This window comes from Tasmannia lanceolata, unplaced genomic scaffold (assembly GCF_043159265.1).
Source record: "Tasmannia lanceolata isolate RefF3 unplaced genomic scaffold, GAP_Taslan_0.1 ptg000025l, whole genome shotgun sequence".
In the NCBI taxonomy this organism is placed as follows: Eukaryota; Viridiplantae; Streptophyta; class Magnoliopsida; order Canellales; family Winteraceae; genus Tasmannia; species Tasmannia lanceolata.
In genome coordinates, this window is record NW_027518702.1 from 7,624,859 (window position 1) to 7,638,062 (window position 13,204).

At 40.3% G+C, this 13,204-nt stretch overlaps 1 long non-coding RNA gene across 1 annotated transcript; it reads left to right on the plus strand.

Annotated features, from left to right (window-relative positions):
* Positions 1–1,496: 1,496 nt before the first annotated feature.
* LOC143858103 (uncharacterized) lies at positions 1,497–8,349 on the plus strand. Its single transcript, XR_013238861.1, has 3 exons — positions 1,497–2,286; positions 6,855–7,773; positions 7,890–8,349. It is a non-coding gene; the product is annotated as an uncharacterized LOC143858103 (long non-coding RNA).
* Positions 8,350–13,204: the final 4,855 nt, after the last annotated feature.

The window sequence follows — 13,204 nt, forward strand, 5'->3', positions numbered from 1 at the left end:
GAGACACGATAAAACCAGTTTAAATTTTATAAGTTCCCCAGCAATTCACAAACAAGTTCCCCTGCCATTCAGAACCAAGTTGCCTCATTCACAAATAAGTTCTCCTGCCATTTAAAAAAATGCATACAAATTCCCCTCTCATAGTTTCTACCAATCTCCATGAAAAAACACAGTTTTTACCATGATCACCAAAACCTGTAACTTAAAATGAACATTAAAAGGTTTCCCTATCACACTCTTCATAACACTGAATGGGGGTTCAAACAAAACACTCTACATGGGGGTTATCATAACTACCTAGAGGGGCTTCTCAACACTACAAATATGTGGTTTGTCAACTACCTAGATGGGGTTTTCAACACTGAAAATGGGGGATTATCAACCTCAACAGGGGGTTCTCAACACTGGAAATGGGGGGATTATGAACTACATAGAGGGGTTCTCAACACTGGAAAAGGGAGATTATCAATTTCAAAGGGGGTTGTCAACAGTGAAAATGGGGTTATCAACAATGGAAGTGGGGGATTATCAATCTCAAAAGGGGGTTCTCAACACTGAAAATGGGAGATTATCAAAAGGGAGTTCTCCACAGTGAAAATGAAACAGTAGATGTCAACGGTTTCTCATCAAAGCCAACTTACTAGGGAAAAAATAAAAAATGAAACCCTATATGTGTAAAGGCTTCCCAATAGTGAAAATAAAATCCTAAACCACAAAAGTAACTTAATAGAAGGAAAATAAAAGTAATAACAAAAAAAACAAAACATGATACCCTACCATACCTAAGACGATGAGGAAGATGCCGGAAAAAATGACGCCCTCACCGGAATACGGTCCACTACAAAGAAGAGAGGTTCGGATTAGCGTAAGAAGCTGCCCCACGCTGGAGAAAATGGGTTGATCTTCACGCCGGCCACCACCTCACGCCAGAGAAGATGAGTTGCAGGTGGTTAAAAATAAAAAAATGAGAGAGAAAAAGTGAAAAAAAGCTTCCAAACAGTTAAAAACAAAGAGAAGTTAAAACGATGGGTTTTTTTCTTCCTGAGGGGTATTTAGGTAAAAGGCCATGTACGTAAAAGGTGTTTTAACCTCCGTTCACAAGCTTTCAAAAGGGTGTCACCCATTCACTATTTTGTCATTTTTGTGTCACCAATTGACAATTTTCTCTAAATGTTATTGAAATTTGTTATTGTTTTTTTTTTTTTTAACTGAAGTCGTTGTTGCGTAAGGTTCTTTGGATTTGGATATGTAATGTTATGAGTTTAAATAACATGCAACCTGATGATAACAATTTTTTTTTTTTCGAGCCGGTCCACGAACTGCTTTATGGGTGGTCGCCAGCAAATCCCCATAAATTATTAAACTACTTTAGTGTTAATATTATTGCTTTCTTAGGTGCTTGGACTCATTCTAGGGAGTGGGTCTTCACACTCCCTCGTTTTGATATTGGCAGCCAATTATTTATTTTGGCTGCTGGTACCAATTAATGCCAGGAAATGAAATTCTGCTCTTTAACTATGATTTCGTGAACGGCAAAATTTATTGGCCGGACGGCCGGTTTGCGTTAAACTCTTGACCTGTGCATGGCCAGAAATTAAATTGGAAAACATTCTAAAATGAAACTCGGTTTGGAAATGAGTTTTTATACAGTGTAAGCCCTTATAGTCCTGTATTTTTCAAAAAGTACTGTACGGACCACACTAGAGGATGATCCAAACCATCCATATGATGGGACACAACGTAAACAGGTTGTGCCCAAAAAGTCATTTCTATAGGATGATCCCAACCCTCCGATCTATAGAGGAACTGCGTATTATGGAAACTTCTGTAGATTAGAGGGCTAGGATCATCCTATAGAAATGTTTTTTGGGCACAAGTCACTACCTGTTTACGTTGTGTCCCATCACATGGATGGTTTGGATCATCATAGAGTGTGGTCAATACAGTACTATTTGAAAACTACGGGGCTCGTCACGATAAGGTGCACATGCTTTTGGTTTTTTAACAAAACAGATTTCCGTTTTTGGAGGCAACCCTCAATTAAAAACTAAGTTCATACAGTTCATGTCACATGGTAAGCTCAATTCCCGTGATTAGGTCAAACATTTTCCAGCTATGTATATCCTACATCAATCATATTGGCATAGGAGAGAAATATAAGGTGTGATCTCTCTCGTCTAATTTGGAGGAGGCCATTAAAAGAGAACCATGATGGAAGTGAAACAAGTTCTTCACATGAATGGCGGAGTGGGAGATACCAGCTATGCTAATAATTCAGTCGTGCAGGTCTCTCTCTCTCTCTCTCTGCTATATAACCCTGTATTTTTTTGTACAGCCCACTCCATAGGATGATCCAAACCGTTCATTAGTAGGGCCAACACATAAATAGAATATTGTTCCCCAAAAAATCATTTCCATAGGAAGATCCTAACGCTCCGATCTATTGAGGGATTGCACATTACGAAAACCTCATTATATCAAGGGTTAGGATCATCCTACGGAAATCATTTTGGGGGCTAAACCTATTTATATAAGTTGTGGCCCAACAAATAAACGGTTTGAATCATCCTATGGAGTGCGCTTTCATTATTTTTTGAAAAATACTGGCCACACACTGCATAAAAACTCCGATAATTTATACTAACCATGTTTCTTTCTGTTTTCATTAATTGTTAATTTCCAGAAAACCTTTTCCCTTGGAAAATTTTACTGGAATTTTTTCTATGTGATGACTTTTTATACCTCATGCATGCAATGGTGGGGCCCAACACCTTAAACACATTTTTGGGTAAGGTGAGCCCCATTATTTTACACCCATGTATAGCATGAGTGGGACCTACTATTTTACATCTCATGTTTTGATATGGCAGGGTGCACCATCTCTACCCAAACCAATGCATATGGTGAGCCCCACAATTTTACACCCATGGTTAGGCCCACTATATCTCCACCCAAATCCATGTATTAGGGTGGGGCCCACCATTTTCCATCATATTTGGGTAGGGGTACCCACCAATGCCATTCAAACACATGCCACATGTGGGGCACATCAGTTTTAACTTATGTTTTGATGGGGTGGGTCCCGATCTCCACACATAAGGTGGGGCTCACCATTTTAATCCATGTTTTGATGGGTTGGGGCACATTGAATGCTACTCTCTCTCTCTCTCTCTCTCTCTCTCTCTATATATATATATATATATATATATATATAGAGAGAGAGAGAAAGAGAGAAAACGGTTCCTACACATATGTGTAGATAAGTTATCTACACACTAGCTTAAAATACAGTGGGGGCCACATTATTTGGGTGATCCAAACCATTCATTTTTAAGGCCCTCACATAGATAGAGTGTCCATAAAAAATCAAATCCATAGGATCATCCTAACCATTCGAACTGTGGAGGCAAAATATGGACTAATTTGGGAAGGTTTAAAGACATCCATTTTACCTCCACAAATCGTAGGGTTGGGATGATCCTATGGATCTGATTTTTTGTAGACACCCTATCTATGTGAGGGCCTTTAAAATGGATGGCTTGGATCACCCAAACAATGTGGGGCCCCAGTGTATTTTAAGCTAGTGTGTAGAGAACTCTCTACACATATGTGTAGGAACCGTTCTCATATATATATATATATATATATATGAGGTATATGATTGTACGCTCGACCGTACCTAAAGTTAGGTACGGTAGAGTGCCAAATCACATGGGTCCCACATTTTTGGTGGGCATCTAAACCATTCATTTGCAAGGCCCCATCATAGATAGGGTGCATACAAAAAATCAGCTCCATAGGATCATCCTAACCCATCCATCTGTGGAGGCCAAAATGGACAGACAGTGTTTGTCCACAAATCTGCCCATTTTGGCCTCCAGTTTTGGAGGGGTTAGGATGATTCAATGGTGCTGATTTTTGGTCTGCACCCTATCTATGATGGGGTCTTGCAAATGAATGGTTTAGATGCCCACCAAAAATGGGGGACCCATGTGATTTGGCACTCTACCGTACCTAACTTTAGGTACGGTCGACCGTACAATCCTTTTCCTCTATATATATATATATATAGAGAGAGAAAACGGTTCCTACACACAGGTGTAGATAAGTTATCTACACACTAGCTTAAAATACAGTGGGGGCCTACATTGTTTGGGTGATCCAAACCATTCATTTTTAAGGCCCTCACATAGATAGGGTGTCCACAAAAAATCAGATCTATAGGATCATCATAACCATTCGAACTGTGGAGGCAAAAGATGGACTAATTTGTGAAGGTTTAAAGACATCCATTTTACATCCACAAATCGCAGGGTTGGGATGATCCTATGGATTTGATTTTTTGTAGACACCCTATCTATGTGAGGGCCTTTAAAAGGGATGGCTTGGATCACCCAAACAATGTGGGCCCCCACTGTATTTTAAGCTAGTGTGTAGAGAACTCTCTACACATATGTGTAGGAACCGTTTTCTCATATATATATATATATATATATATATATATATATATATATATAGAGGAAACTGTTGGTGAGCTTAAGCGCACCAAACCTATGGTGCGCTTAAGCTCCCCAATGACATGGCTCCCCAATCACATGTGGGGATCCAAACCATTCATTTGCAAGGCCTTATGATAGATAGGGGGTGTACCAAAAATCAGCTCCGTAGGATCATCCTAACCCCATTTGTGGAGGACAAAAAATGGGCAGATTTGTGTCTGTCCATTTTTGTCCTCCACAAATGGAGGGGTTAGGATGATCCTATGGAGCTGATTTTTGGTACACCCCCTTATCTATGTAAGAGACTTTAAAATGAATGCTTTGGATCATCCTAACAAAGTGGCCCCCATGTGATTGGGTGCTTAAGCTCACCATAAGTTTGGTGAGCTTAAGCGCACCAACAGTTCCCTCATATATATATATATATATATATATATATATATATATATATATATATATATGAGAAAACGGTTCCTACACATATGTGTAGAGAGTTCTCTACACACTAGCTTAAAATACAGTGGGGCCCCACATTGTTTGGGTGATCCAAGCCATCCATTTTAAAGGCCCTCACATAGATAGGGTGTCTACAAAAAATCAGATCCATAGGATCATCCCAACGCTACGATCTGTGGAGGTAAAATGGATGTCTTTAAACCTTCACAAATTAGTCCATTTTTTGCCTCCACAGTTCGAATGGTTAGGATGATCCTATGGATCTGATTTTTTGTGGACACCCTATCTATGTGAGGGCCTTAAAAATGAATGGTTTGGATCACTCAAATAATGTGGCCCCCACTGTATTTTAAGCTAGTGTGTAGATAACTTATCTACACATATGTGTAGGAACCGTTCTCTCTCTCTCTCTCTCTCTCTCTCTCTCTCTCTCTCTATATATATATATATATATATATATATATATATATATATATATATATATATATATATATATATATATATATACATATATTGAATTTCTTCCAAAATTCTAATAGAATTACACATTACTTGTTTTTGCTTTTGTTAACAAAGGCCCACATTAAAGCCCCATATTTTCAATTCTACGCCTTCACAGTACCTATTTTACCCTTCTTTATGAATTTTTTACTATACATTTTGTCCACAAAGTCAACGGCGTTTTTTCTTTGAAAAATTACGGATTGAGTGCATATGTTACATAATACTATGGATTATTGTAAACATATTACATAATACTACTGACTCGGACACCTTTCAAAATATTGACGAATTCCGAGCACCTAAGAGGAACAACATATTATTGAAACCTCTATAGATTGGAGGGCTATGATCACCCTATGGAAATGATTTTACGAGCACAACCTATTTCTGTTGTGTTCCATCACATGGACTGTTTGGATCAACCTATGATCTGGTCCGTACAGATCTTTGTCGGCCAGTGCAACGCACGGGGTTTTTTACTAGGATTTATATATATATATATATATATATATATAGACACACACACATGTACATTCCAATGGTCTTCTACATGATTTGATTATGATATCTTTTTCTTTTTCTTTTCTTATAGAAAACGATACTAACCAAAGGGATGCCCATACTAGAAGATGCAATCCTAGATCTTTATTGCACTACCTTTCCTAAGAAGTTGAGCATAGCAGACTTGGGTTGTTCTTCGGGACCCAACACCCTCTTTGTGATATCTCATATTATAGATACTATAATATGAAAAATTTCAAAATACAAGAATTGTCAACGGGGGGACACAATTTTGAAAAAATTTCAAAGAGGGTTGATAACCCCCTTTTGAGAGTTTGATAATCCCATTGAGAGGGTTCATAACCCCCTTTTAGAGACTTGATAACCCACATTTCGTCCCTCTCTAACAATTTTTCAAAAGTGTGTCCTCCGTTGACAATTCTCGTATTTTGATGCCCCCCACCTGGCAATTTTTCCTTGATGGAATAGGTCCCATGATTTCACCATTTTACACATCATGTTTTGATGGGGTATGGGGCCCATCTTTTTAAAACCATGCATAGCATGGGCCAAGAATGCTACTATATATAGAAATGAACCTTGATTCAAACATGTCAATGGAGCATCAAGGGTATTTTGGTGTTTTTACAAGGTTGTTTTTTGTCTTTTCACATATAAGGAAATTTAAGTCTTTTGGGGAAGTAAGGAAAAAAAAAATCTACCATAGGTACTACGGTCACAAATTGATGGCATGATCTCATTTGTAAAATTCAATCAAATGTAAATACTACGGTAAATTGTCAAACTAGAAGATCATTTTTGCAAATAAAGCAAAGAAACCCCTAAAAAATAATGTACTTATATTAAAACTAACATGTACGTTTGTATTTGCAGGTAGGTATGATAATTGAGCTCTCCGTCTATATCCTCCGGTTACAACTCTTCTGAGGGAAGTACACAAGGACATTAAGTTGGGGAAGCTCCATGTTCCGGCCGGGACACAACTCTATATTCCTTTGATTGCAGTTCATCACAGTGTTGAAATATGGGGTGAGGATGCCGAAAAATTTAATCCGTTGAGGTCCCCCGAAATGGGGAGACACCTCGCTGCATTTTTTCCTTTCGCACTTGGGCCGAGGACTTGTGTGGGTCAGAACCTGGGCATAGTCGAAGCAAAAATCGCATTGGAAATGACTCTCCAACGCTTTTCTTTCACCGTCTCCCCAACTTATGCTCATGCCCCAATTTACTTGCTCACCATACAGCCTCAACATGGAGCTCACCTCATCTTTCAAAAGATTTAAGTCAGAGATGCAACACACACACACACACACGTGTATAAGGAATGCTAAACTCAGGGGTGCCCTTGCAAAAATCAGTTCAAAGGGCACCCCTGTAAAATCCCACATCGGAAATGGAGAAAAGGATCTGGGCTATATATGTTGATACTCTCTCTCCTTGTGTATGCATGTTTACACGGGATCCCATGAGTTTAGCATTTATGTACACTCAAATTTGTTCAAAACTTCGTGTAAGCATGTCGTGTTTTGAAGAATATCCTAATTTAAGCATTGAGATATGCCAGGTTCCTCAAGGGCTTCAAAACGAAATGGGTATCTCACTAAACAAGGGAAAATTGGCGCAATTTCAGAGAGATTTCTATTTGTTTCTCAAGTCACGCTCGGAAGAAGTAATTGGTGAAGGGCGTATCGTCCTTACATTTTCTGGCAGAAGAAGCTCAGACCCATCTAGTACAGAATGTTATTTCCAATGGGAACTGATTACTCAGACTCTCGATGACATGGTCTCACAGGTAAAGGCAGCACCACATTGTAACCATTTTAACCCCCCCTTCTAAACACAGTTACATACTTACATTTTCATATATTATTGTTCTCTATGTTTTGCTGATAAGTTTGTCAAATTTAGGGAGTGATCGAACAGGACAAAGTGGATTCATTTAATCTACCCTTTTATGCACCTTCAATTCAAGAATTGGAGGCTATCGTTGAGATAGAAGGATCCTTTAGTCTTGATCGAATCGAAATAATGGAAATTGATATCTCCACAAGTGGGAAAAACATTGCAAAGGGTATAACCGTATAAGAGCTGTTACAGAATCCATGCTTGTTGATCAGTTTGGAGCGGCGATGATGGATGATTTATTTCGAAGATATGAACAGAAGTCTGTTGAGAATCTCTCAAATAATAAATCCAACCATATCAGTTTGGTCCTTTCTATGACTAGAAAAGGATGAAAATCAACATATATCTTTGCCCTACGCGAACAAATGATATGTAGTATTTCTATATTTTAATGTGTTTTGTATCCTACTTCCATATTTCGATAGCATCTTATGCACAATTAAAATAAAGCGAGTTGCATGTATTGATTCTAATGTCCTTAAATTGTGAACCGAGAGCATTTCCTTTAGTTTTAACTAGTTGCAGTCCTGTGCGATGCACGGGCGGCCCAAAGAAGAAAGATTTGTAACTCAAAAAGAAATTATTTTATAAATTTGATTACAAAAAATTATACGATATAAAATAGTATAACATAATATTTCGGAAAAACCTTATTAGAGAATAGTAAAAATTAGTATTATAAAAAATTGCACTGGGCATATCTGTTGATGAGTGCGAATTCGTGAGAAACTGTGGATCCCGTCCCGAGGGGGGGTGGTCCCACGAGGGTGTGTGTTGCGATGATGATAGCGCCTTTGTCCATTTGATTTGAATATGATTGCTTTTTTCATAAATTTAGGATAAAAATCCTAACTTCACGAAAGAAGTAACTGACCAGAGTCGCCACCTAGATTAGGGATCTAGGACCCATGATTAACTCTGTTAATTTGGTCTACGCTTTGAGTTCTGGGTAAGTTACCTGGTTACAAGGTCGGAAGGTGTACCGCACGAAGTGTACAGCACCGACCTTGCCTAACTTTTAAAAGCTTTAATTATTTAATTTTAACTAAGGGGGGAATGTGAATTTTATTAACCTAAGTGTATTCTAATTGTTTAGCCGTTCACAGTTTAGACTCATGCGGGCCAGGAGTGCATCCTACATGCAACTACATGCCTATGTGCCTATGTGATTGTTTTGAGATTGATGAGATTTGACTTAAGTTGAATTTGATTAATTGATTTGAGGTGAAGTGACCTACGCTATATGAACCTAGATCTAATGCAATGGACCTAAGTTGCATCTTAGTATTTCTGTGAGAATTTGGATCCAAAAGTTCTATTGGGGAACCTAGAGTGCCACTTCTAAGTTTTTCAATCTTAGAACCTAAAACTTAAGAATTTGGAGGTTTAGATTTTGAATTGAAGTTTTCCAATTTGATGTAAGTTCTTAGATTCTTTAAGATTTTTTTCTTTAATTCCAAAAAGATCCGAATTCAACAAAGTAACTAAGCATGCAAAAACCAAAGCAAAACAACTAACAAGATGGCTAAACATGTGATTTCTAAGCATATGATGAGGACAAATAATAAATAAAGAAATCTAAACATGCAATTAATCATGCGACTAAACAAAAGGAAACATCTAATATGCAAAACGATTTAAGGAAAATGAAAGGGTGAAAAGGGAATGGAAGAGATGAAGAAGGGTGTCGAAAATGAAAGAGGCAGAAGAAAGGAGCGGAAATGTGCGGGAAGGTGCGGAAAGGTGCGGCTGAACTTGGGAGTGCCAAGTTGCCTACGTACCCCGTGGTGGGGATCAAGCCACACGTAGTTCCATTGGGTTTGAGAATGAAATGAGAACTTGGATTGGAAACTCGGGCTTGGATCTTGGAATTGGACATCTGGATTTTGGAACTTCGAATTAGATTTGGGATTGAGGGTGTAGCTTGATTGAATTAAAATAAGATGTAACTCGGTTGGGGTGACGGGAGGGTACAACACGGTTGCGACTCGGTTTAGCATGTAGGGATGTGACTCGGTGAGACTTGGTTTGGCTTGTAGGGGTGAGTCAACTTAGTCTAGGTGGGAGTTAGGTTGGATTGAGTTGACTTCGGTCGAGTCAATTTGACTTGGGTTGACTCAGGTTGCGGTTTGGGTTCGCTTGAGTTGACTGAACCGGGTTGAACAAGGTTGAGTCCGACTCAGACCGGATTACGTGGGATTGGACCGGGTTGGTCCGAGTACCGGCTCGGTTTAAGTAAACCGAGTGAGGTTGAACCAACTCGGTTTGGATTCGGGTTAGGTCCGCGTTGGACCGTTTGGGTGAGGTCTGCTAGGTTGGGTTTGGTTCAAGGGTAGGGTGCGTCTCGGTGGAACAGGCATAGGGTGTGTTCAAACGATACAGCTAGGTGCTATAAGGGTCTATTAGGGACAAACCCGAGACTAGCCAGGGTCTAACCAGGGGGAAGCAGGGTGTGAACCAGGGTGAACCAGCAGGGAACCAGGGTGCAACCAGAGGTTAAGCAGGGTGCAACCAGGGTGCAACCAGCAGGGAACCAGGGTGAACCAAGGGCTAAGCAGGGTGGAACCAGGGTGCAGGGTGAGTTGGGCATGTGTAAGTGCTAGACATGGGTATTTTGGGGTGAATGCATGCTGGTTTGATGACTATGGGCGGCTGAATGTGTGCAGGTGATTGGATTTGTGTAAGTGGTCAGATGGGTATGGGTTATGGATGGGTAATCTAAACATGGGATGTATGGTGATTAGGTAGATATGTGGGTGTTGAGATCTAATATGGGTTCGGGTATGCTGTTGCATTAAGACAATGTACAGGGGATGTGATATGGGGTATGGATATGGGCTATGGTGATGGGCATCAAGAGGGTACAACTATGAGGTCTGATGGGGGTATGAATGAATTAGGAGGAGGAGAGGTATTGTGGCCGAATAGGTTACACGCTTGGGATAGGAAGCATGGGGTAGGTGCAACTAGCTTGGGTTGGGCTCGGGTGCGGCTAGGGATGGGGCTTAGATTGGGCTTGGGCGCGGCTTGGGTTGGGCTCAGGGTATTGGGCAAGGCCGAATAGGGTGGGGTTAAGGCCAAGGGAGCCATCAGGTTTGGGTCAAAACCAGAAGGGCTTGGGTTTGGGTCAAGGCCAAGTTGGCCATGGGTTCAGGTTTAATCGGATTGAGTCTAATGGGATGGGGGTTTGGATTAAGGCTATGTAGGCTGCGAGTTTGGGTTACGGCCAAGAAGGCCGAGAGGTTTGGGCCAACTTGGGTTCGGGTTGGGCCCTAAATAGACCAGGTGCGGGTTAGAGAGCAGCTTTAGAGGTTCACCTCGAGTTGGCTTGGTTGGATCTGGTAGCAAGTTGGGTTGGGTTCGGTCCGGGTTGGACCAGGTGAGTTGAATCGGGTTTGAGTTGGGTTGGACCGGGCTGGTCGTGGTTAAGTCGGGGTGACGCGCGCACATTAATTCCATGCAATGTTCATAGTGCAAGGGCCAAATTGATGACACATATGCTCGCATGATTGGATCGGACATGGTGTATATACACAGTGCATATCAAATTGCTTTGCATGCATATGAATGGTACACACGGATATGGTGTATTCACACATCTCATAGCAAATTGCTTTTGGAAGATGTACATACAGTGCATATCGAAATGGGTTTGGTTCATTAATACATGGCACATGGAAAATCTGAATGATGTGCACGGTGCATATGATTAGTGGGTTTGGGGATTACGTTCATGCACAGCCTCTAAAATATTCAATTGACGCAAATAATGCATTGGGTGCGTGGCATGGGTCTAAAGGATGCACAAATGCATGGGTCAGTCATCACATATATGGTCATCACATATGTGTACAGCATATGTGGATCCACTTAGATGTGGATAAGAGGTGGGGTCTGGTGAATTTAAGTAGGGGTTAATTAATTAGATGGGACATTGTTACTTGTACAGCACATGTAACACATGAAATGGGTTCCACTATTGACGTGCATATATAGCATGGATTTCTGTGGCTAACATGGCTTAGGGGTTGGGTTTTGGTTCCAACAACACAAAAGTGGTTGGGCGCATGTTTCACGGCCACTCGGCTCATAGGAATGGGCTTGCTTGCAGTCACAGATGGGAGGGAATTTGGTTAAATTGGGCTAGGTCTGGTTAAGCCCAGTTTGGATGCGGCTAGATTAGGTGGATTCGGTTGGATGCGGCTACGCTAGGTGGATTAGATTCGAGTCAATTGGGTTCTGTTGGGTTTCATTGGAAAGGGGTCTTATGGGACATGGATGGGGGTTCTAGGCCAAAAGTCTGCATGGGTTTATGGGATGACAAAAGGACATAAAATAAAAATAAAAATAAAAAATGAAGATAGAAAGGAGAGGGATGAATAAGCTAATCCATGAATGATGAATGAGAGATAATTGAACTAAATTATTATAAATTTGACCCTAACTACAACATTTATTTATAATAAAGGCCTACCTTTTCCGATGTCTGATGATGACCCTCGCGTTCTTGAATCCTTCGGTAAAGCTCTTGTGTACTCCCAATTCAATGCAAGAGGAAGGGATAGAGAGAGAGAGAGCTGATATTTTTTTCGTGTGGGCTCTCTTGGAGTATTGAATTGTCTTGGGATTGAGCAATGGAGGGGTATTTATAGGGGAATGGGTGAGCTATGTTGCCTTCTTAGGAGTCTAAAGGTGTAGGGTGGAGATTGAGTGATGGAGAAAGGAAGTAAAAATGATGGCCAAGATCGAATTTTTCTAGAATATTCTCCCTCTTCTTTAGCATCTTCCATTTTAGCCATGGCCATGTTCAAAATGGTAGGCACTTATGTGGCCAAGATCAAGCATTAAAGATTTAGGAACAATTCAAGGTCCAAGATGATGCCACTTGTCCTTGGAATCTTTGTGGATTTGGAAGCAAATTTCAAGACAAGGGAAATGTCCAATTTGGTTGCCTTTGTAGAGAATGGCAACGATTTAGATGGCTGCGATTAACTGCAATCTCCATGTGATCGAAAGAACGGGCGAGATGGGGTCTCCCAATATCCTGAAATCTTTGCAAAGATATGGACTAAGATTTGGTGGTTGAGATCAATTGCAATCAAAAGAATGGATGAGATGATGCCACCAAATCTCCTACAATCTTTGTCAAAGATTTTTCAAATGTTTTGAATGTGAAAATCGAAAAATGCGGTTTTCAAGAGATTTTGAAGTCCGATTTCGATAATTCTTTCACCGTTGGAATCGTTGATTTTTTCTCTTTCTTTTAAGCCCAATATTGCCATAGAGATACTTATTTTGGAATTTTCGACCAGTGAGGG